An 8,434-nucleotide genomic window follows, 5' to 3' on the forward strand; every position below is an offset into this window, starting at 1 on the left:
AAGTGTACATAAGCCCAAAACGTTTGAATATTCGTGTGTCGCTTTGTAAAAACAGGAAGACCGTTTATTTCGCTTCTTGGGTTGCAATATTTCGTCTTTCGTTTCTAGAAAACATTGACCCTTGCAGTGGTAAGCTAATGCGCATTGCCGTGCTCTTCAAAAATTCGTCTCTTTAATGCACCACATACGTTTCAATTCATAGCTTGCTTTCACAGCTTCGTTTGTCATATCGGACTCTTTTTCTGGATTCGCTCAGCTTGCGTATCGTTCGTATGTTAAGAAGTCTCTTATACTTGGGAAGTTAACTATAACATTGGAGCATCGTACGTCTGTGTGCTTTTCCAGTTCGTTTGTGTGGAAGGCTTCTTAAACGCCATTCGCTTACACTTGTGGAATTAAGTCAAACAGAAGGTTTTGTTGTTGATACTGCAAATTTATTCGCTACCTTTTTCCAAACAACGTACTCGTCTGTCTATTTTCGAGGAAAGCGTTGATCTGAAAGGTTTGTCATCTATGGACAGATCGTTTTCTGCGGGTCCAGAAAAGACACCAAGTTACATTTTAAAACACTGTGCCCCATCCCATTGCAAACCCTTGACCTTTCTCTTCAACCTCTGCTTGGAACAGTTTTGTCTCCCAGTAATTTGGAATGATTCCTACATCATTCCGCTTCACAATAAAGGTTCAAGATCAAATATTGAAAACTATCGTGGTATCGCTAAGCTTTCCGCCATACCGAAGATTCTTGAGTTCCTGGTCACCTGGTCCTGGTCAACTGCGATATCTTTGTTGCAGCTTGATATCTCCGTCGCAACATAGTTTTTTCAGGCATCGTTCAACATCGACTAACCTTCTTGAGGTTTCTAACCTAATCCACCAGTTTTTACGGACTTCAGCAAGGCATACGATTCTGTGAACCATATTCTGCTTATTCACAAGCTCTCTTTATTAGGGTTCCCAACAAATCTTCCGGATTGGATTTTGTCCTTTCTCTCTTACCGTACTCAACGCGTTTTGTTTTCGTATGTGTTGCCAAATATTGTTCATGTTACTTTAGTTATTTGGAAGTTATTTGGACCCGCTTCTGTTTATTTTATTTGTGAATGACCTTGCTCAACATACTCTACTACACTAACGTATGCTGATGATGTTAAAATCTGTCTGCCTTACTCTGATTGGTATTTGCACACACGCCTTCAACTGGATCTAAGTGAACTACTATCGTGGTGTTCAACTAATCTTCTTTTTCTGAACCTTTCTAAATGCAATGCTCCACATTTTGTCTCATATGTTCTAGGAAATCATGTCCCCGAACGAATTTCGAGTTAAAATGACCTCGGAGTCCTTTTTGATCATAAGAGGTTGCAACAGTAAATAAAGCTAAGGTGTTTTAGCGTTCGTCAAGCGTTGGTCCAAGGAGTTTGACGACCCGTATGTTCCGAAACAACTGTAACAACGAAACAACACGAAACAACTCGAGAAGAACAGACGTGCAAGTGACACGCTCCGTAGACAAGTGCGTTTTCTGTGGAACCTGCGAACAACAACAAATCAGCTGCTGTACAATCCAAGCATAGGGAGCTTACCAACATCTGAGCACTGTCAACAGATCCCCAGCGGCAGGTCCGTGTGTAGAATATCCATTTCGAACCTGATCATCATCACACGCCAAAGACACTCAATATTGGCGAAGGAAGGCCAGGAAAAAGCGGGGAACGAAATTTCACTAAATACCGAGTGAAAAGCGTGTGGGTGCAAAGAAAATAACATTAACTAGATAGAGGTGATACGTGACAGCTGTTTGCGATCGAAACGTCTGCGTGTCTCAAAACGTCTGCGTGAGAACACGGGGGCAATTCTAAAAGCGCCGCGTGTGTCAGAAACGCCATCCCAGGAATTGGTTCAGCTACTGAACCAACGATTTGAGGAGCAAGCCAGTCTCATTTCTACAACAATGACTGGGGCAGGCAGAATAGCTTATCAGTATGGCTGGCAAGATCCATAATCCCACAAAAAGAGTTCAGTTTCTCGAGGACAAACTGGGTGAGACTCAACACCTTACACGAAAGGTAGATAATATAGAAGCCCAGTTTCCTTGGGTCGATTGCTTGATCTATGCTTTGTATCGGATCCGACCATAGTGTTGTTAACCCGAGCCCTTCCGCTCACTATACCTGAAGACGCCTACCACCCTACTTTCGAGGTGTCGCTAGACATAGGACCAACTGTATTGGATCGGTCGAGTAGACTACCTGAACGTGTCCGCTGCTTTCGTAAAGCCGAGTTTGCGAAGCTTAATAACCTAATTAGGGATTTTGATTGGTCCGCTTTGTACTTGTGCACTGATGTCACAAAAGCCACAAACATTTTTTACAATGCTCTTGGCACATTTTTTGATTCTTGTGTCCCGCTCTCTTGTCCGATTAGATCTGGAAAACCCCCTTGGTTTACCAAAGAGTTATCCAGTCTAAAAAACTTAAAATCAAGACTTTATAAAAAATTTCAAGAAGTGGGTTCTCCTACTTCTCACTCTCGTTATGTAATAGCTCGGTCAAACTTTTCAGTTCTTAATGCTCAATGCTATAAGAACTACCTATCTCGTTGCAGGATACGTTTTTCTCAGGACCCTAAACAGTTTTACTGCTTCGTAAACAGTAAGCGTAGAACGTCCGCACACCCATCCTCGCTATCATTTTGTAATACGTCGGCAAATAATGATCAGGCAATTGCCGATCTTTTTGCCCAGTTTTTCCAAACTACCTATTCTGAGGAACGCTACTCTGGTCAACCGTACCCATACGGATTACCGAGGTCGAACGGCATTTTCAGTCCCTTGTTAAATGAGTATTCCCTACTTCAAGATCTTCGACTAGTTAAGCCGGTGTTTTCACCGGGTCCAGACGGGGTTCCAGGTTGTGTACTCAGGTACTGCGCCGAGGCTCTGTGTGGACCATTGCTTAAACTATTCACCATGTCCATTGATTCATCTTGCTTCCCCCCAATCTGGAAGGAATCGTTTATAATTCCTCTCCATAAAAAAGGTAGTAAGTCTGATGTAAAAAATTATAGAGGTATAGCAAAGTTATCCGCTATTCCCAAATTGTTTGAGAAGGTTTTAACTCCGCACTTGCAACATCTCTGCAAGTCACTTATATCTCCAACTCAGCATGGATTTATAAGGCGGCGATCAACCACCACGAACTTGTTAGAGTTTACCTCTTTCATTATTAAAGGCTTTCAAGGTAACTTACAGACGGATGTTATTTACACCGACTTTAGTAAAGCATTCGACTCTGTAAACCATTCCCTTTTAGCACATAAACTTGACCTTTTAGGGTTTCCGCCCAACCTCCTGAGATGGATTTCTAGCTATCTTTGTTCTAGGTCTCAAAGAGTCCTCTTCAAAAACTCCCTCTCTTTACCAGTAAAGGTTTCTTCGGGAGTACCACAGGGCAGCCATCTAGGCCCCTTACTCTTCACACTCTTTATTAATGACTTGCCTTCAGTAATAACATACTCTCGAGTACTTATGTATGCGGATGATGTTAAACTCTGTGTCCAGTACAAGGACATTTCATTTCATTCTCGCTTGCAATCCGATCTCAATAGCTTTCAGTCATGGTGTTGTGCAAACTTGTTACACCTTAATGCCTCGAAATGCAAAGTTATGACATTTCATCGTTCTAACCCTTTGTTGGCTCCCTACACCCTATTTGGGGGTTCTCTTGAGAGAATTACCCTGGTGGATGATCTGGGTGTTATGTTAGATCCCAAGTTAAAGTTTTCCGAACACATTTCTACCATGGTAAATAAGGCCATGGGCGTGCTTGGGTTTATAAAGAGGTGGTCAAAGGAATTTGACGACCCCTATATAACAAAGACTCTCTATACCTCGCTTGTTCGTCCGATCTTAGAATACGGCTCCTGTGTATGGTGCCCTCAGTACAAAGTACACCAGGACCGTATAGAATCAGTACAGAAAAACTTTTTACTCTTTGCTCTGCGGGGCCTTAACTGGGATGCGGGTGTAAGACTCCCATCTTACTCTAGTAGACTATTATTAGTAAACCTCCCATCCTTAGTTAACCGTAGAAAAATGCTTGGTGTGATATTTATGCACAACTTGATCAGGGGTGACATAGACAGCCCTGATCTGTTGAGCCGCATAAACTTCACGATTCCTATTAGACTGACTAGAAACTTTATACCGTTGTTCCTTCCACTTTGTAGATCGAATTATTCCTTGCATGAACCATTTAGGGTCTTATGCTCGGACTATAATTCCCTCTACCATATTATATCCTCCACTAATTCTCTTCCTCTTATTAAATTACTAATCCTTACACACCTTTCTAGTAATTAGTAATTGTAGTGGTATTTGTATTTTGTATTTTATTGCATGCTTAATTTCTTAATAAGTTTAGTGCTAATTTTCCTCGAAGGTTAGTCTAATATCTATCTTTCTTGCATGCTCGCGTTTGGTTCGGCTACGCACCGCGCGTCATGCGGCAGCGCCCCTCGGTCGGTTGGGCGGGAGGAGGGCTGCGTTTTGCCTGGGATCCGCGCGTAACAGCCTTCTGCTGGTGTCACACGGGCCACTTGACGGTGCAGTAATTGCATCGCCTCTTGTTAGATGCAGTCATTGCATGTCAACGTCCAATAAATTAAGCAAAAGTTCGATGAACAGGCTAATGCCAAAGACTATACAATACCAAGATGTTGCATGAGAAACAAATTCTTTTTCAATTTTCGTTTGACGCTTCATGGTACCGGCACGCGGGGCTATTACTTCAATTCTCTTTTACGCTACCTTCGCCTCCGAAATGCTACTCGGCTTCGTCAATGCCTCGGTCAGCGTCGAGTCGGTGTGTCTCGAGACAAAGAATACAAAAACAAAATATGAATCGTCTGCGTGCCGAAACCGTAGGGCAGCGTGGTCGCTGATGTCTTTGGCGCGGCACAGTGGGGACTCAGCCGAAATAGTAAAAAAACTGTATGAGTGCTTAAGATAAATTTAATGTACGCATCTAATAGAGAATTTTCCAATCGAATTTTCAAGATAGTTTTAGTTTAGGAGATATAAGCACTCAAAGTTTAACATTTTTTCAGTGTGCAAATATCTATTGAGCTCATATTCACTAACTAATTTAGAAAGCTGAGACGGCCAAAGGTCCCACTGTGCCGCTCCAAAGACATCGGCGATCCGCGACCACCTCTTCGACGGTGCTGAGGCTCGAGAGTCCAGAATTGCCGAACAGACGAAACCGATGGGCAGCGGGGTCGCGGTAGAGACGAAGTACAGGCGAAAAGGGAATTGAAACCCCGCGCGCTCCCTCGTGACTTTTGGGTTCTAATGTTAGGACCCGCCATAGAACAGCTTTTTGGTCGCTCATGCAACATCTTGGTATTGTATAGTCTTTGCTAATGCTAACATCGCAAGCAGCCTTAGGATCCATGGAATTCCTTACGTGGAAGGGGAGAAACTGAAGCACATCTTCAACAACTTGTGCCTCAGCCTTAATCACACTCCAGCGCCTGCTATTAAGGAAATCTACCGTATGAAACTGAACAAAAATTTGCCCCACTCTATTGTTGACCCTATCATGGTCAAACTGGAACTGGTGCGCGATAAAGCGGCACTTCTACGTAATATCGGTATGTATAGGCGGGAAACAAAAAAAACCAATCACCTTGCAGGTACTCGGCCTGAACTCGCCAGCGCCAGTATACATCAACGAGCAGCTTACAAAAGAAAACTACCAGATCTTTAAAGAAGCTTTAAAAATGAAGAAGCACCGACAGCTGCAGTCACATAAAGGGGTACAGTTCACATAAAAGTCCGTCAAGAAAGCGAGTTCTGGGAAGTTCTCAAAATACAGGAGCTGAGAGAGATGCAAGCCGACACCGAGGGTCTTGCCGCAGGCGGCGAGAATTGTTCGTTTCGCCAATAACAAAAATATTAGTCATTTTTTTATGTTAGCCTTAAGAATCCCTAATCTAACCGTTGTCCTATATAATATTATTAAGTGGGCCCTTGACTTCTTTTACTATACTGTCATTCTTAGTTTTGATAAAACTCACAATTTAGTAACACTTACCAATGCGAATACATTTCAGATGCTTAGAATTCTGGTGAAGCAAAAATCGGGTCTCCAAATCTGCCATATTAATGCACAAAGCTTGCCGAAAAAAATTGAAGAATTTAGACATATGTTCGTGGATTCAGGAGTGGATGTTATATTTGTGTCTGAAACTTTGTTTGTGTTGCGATCTGATCGTATAGAACATGCCGGGGGCGTTGCAATATATATAAATAACAAGACAGCTGCTAAACTCGTCTGTAAGCAAATACCGGACAGCGCTATAGAATACATTTTTCTAAAGATCAAAGAGACAAAAAGAGACTGCTCCTTGGCTGTATATATCGACCAAACCAAAACATTGACTATTCGTATTTGACAACACTTGTTACTGACATTTCTCTGATGTATACAGACATAATACATGCAGGTGACTTTAACTGTGACATTCTGAGAGAATCCCGATTGCCAGATAAACTGTTTAGTCTTGGTTTAAATGTTGTAAACCACCAATACCCCACACACTTTACAAAAACCAGAAACACACTATTAGACTTATTTTTTGTTGACAGCACCGAAAAATTGTTACTCTATGATCAACTCACAGTGCCAGGGTATTCAAAACATGTCCTTATTTTCATGACCTACGTCATCAATCCTGACTACCATGACTATGTTACCTTCTATAGAGACTTTAGGAACATTGACCTTGGAAAACTAGACACTGACATTAACATGCTCGACTGGACATCAATATATTATATGCCGGGTGTGAATTCTCAGCTTGCCCACCTTCAATCAAACATCGACTATCTTTATAATGAACATGTACCTATCAAGAAAGCGGCCGTTAGACAAACAGATAACTCCTGGTTCAACCATGAAATAAAAATGGGTATCATTAAAAGAAAAAGTTTAAAATATATAAGACTGAAAGCCACCTTAATATGTACAAATCATTAATATCAAATGTAACAAAGCTAAAAACTCTGCCAAGACCGCCTTCTACACGTCAAAGTTTAATAACGCGGTATGCGGTAAGAAAAAATGGCAAATTATTAAAAATATTGGAATTGGGAAGAAAACACGAAACACTTAAGTTGACATGGACGTAAATGAAATAAATAACAAATTTGTGCAACTAGATGTACCTGACTTTCCCCCAACCCTTAACTTGACATCAGTACCCTATCCTAACACTGTTCCTAGCTTCAGTTTCTGTTGTTTTAGTCTGTGTGATGTTCTAGAATCCCTACTTAAGATTACGTCGAATGCGATCGGCTTGAACAACATGAACCCTAAATTTCTGAGAATAATTCTCCCCCGAGTTTTAATGCAAGTTATCCACATTTTTAACACAGCCATTACTACATCAATATTCCCTGAAAAGTGGAAGGAGGGCAAAATAGTCCCTATCCCTAAAGTAAACTCTCTAGATTACAGTTCAATATCCATTTTACCGAGCCTATCAAGAGCGTTCGAGGCTTTGGTGGCTGTGCAAATAAATATATTTCTTTCTGAGCATACATTACTTACAACAACCAATCTGGATTCAGACGAAATAGAAGTTGTTCTACCTCCATAATAAAAATTGTAGAGGATATCCGCGAAAGAATGGACGACGGAAATGTGACATTCCTAACTCTTCTTTAATATACTAAAGCTTTTGATTCAGTTGACCATGGTATCCTCATTGCAAAGCTTCGTAAATCCTATAATTACTCTGTCTCAGCAGTACGGTTGCTATCGTCTTATCTCTTAAATAGGAGTCAGGCTGTTGTCACCGAAACTGAATTGTCGTAGTTTGCATATGTTAAGTGTGGTGTCCCACAGGGATCAGTACTTGGTCCATTATTGTTCTCCATTTATGTAAATGACCTGCCAATGGTATTGTCCGACTGTGATGTGCACACATGTACGCCGATGACGTCCAATTATATGTTAGTCGACCGTTAAGTAGAATAGATGAGTGTATCAGAGTCAGATAAACTCAACACTATTAAGACGCGTAGAAATCTCAAATACTCCCATTAGCTACGTAGATAAGGCATAAAACTTAGGCTTTATTCTAAACAAAACGCTTTCGTGGGATGATCACGTAAGCAAAGCCGTAGGAAAAACCTATGGGATTTTAAGGTCACTAAATATTACCAAACGATTTATACCGCTAAACATTCGGATGCAAATAGCAAAAGCATACCTTGTACCTGTACTCACCTATGGGATAGAGGCATTTGGTAACTGTGGTTACGCAGACAGGCAAAAATATATAGATATATATCTCGGTTAAGCCGTAATGACAGAATTTCAGCTTTTTCATTCAAAATATTCGTAATGCATTTTTTTAAATGGAT

At 41.2% G+C, this 8,434-nt stretch overlaps 1 long non-coding RNA gene across 1 annotated transcript; it reads right to left on the bottom strand.

Moving 5' to 3' along the window:
- Positions 1–1,187: 1,187 nt before the first annotated feature.
- LOC117183567 (uncharacterized) lies at positions 1,188–7,021 on the bottom strand. The gene is made up of 3 exons (XR_004468670.1): positions 6,099–7,021; positions 1,587–1,726; positions 1,188–1,534 (listed from the first exon to the last, which is right to left on the bottom strand). It is a non-coding gene; the product is annotated as an uncharacterized lncRNA (long non-coding RNA).
- Between the last annotated feature and the right edge of the window lie 1,413 nt (positions 7,022–8,434).

The sequence above is a fragment of the Drosophila pseudoobscura genome, chromosome 3 (genome assembly GCF_009870125.1).
Source record: "Drosophila pseudoobscura strain MV-25-SWS-2005 chromosome 3, UCI_Dpse_MV25, whole genome shotgun sequence".
Classification (NCBI taxonomy): Eukaryota; Metazoa; Arthropoda; class Insecta; order Diptera; family Drosophilidae; genus Drosophila; species Drosophila pseudoobscura.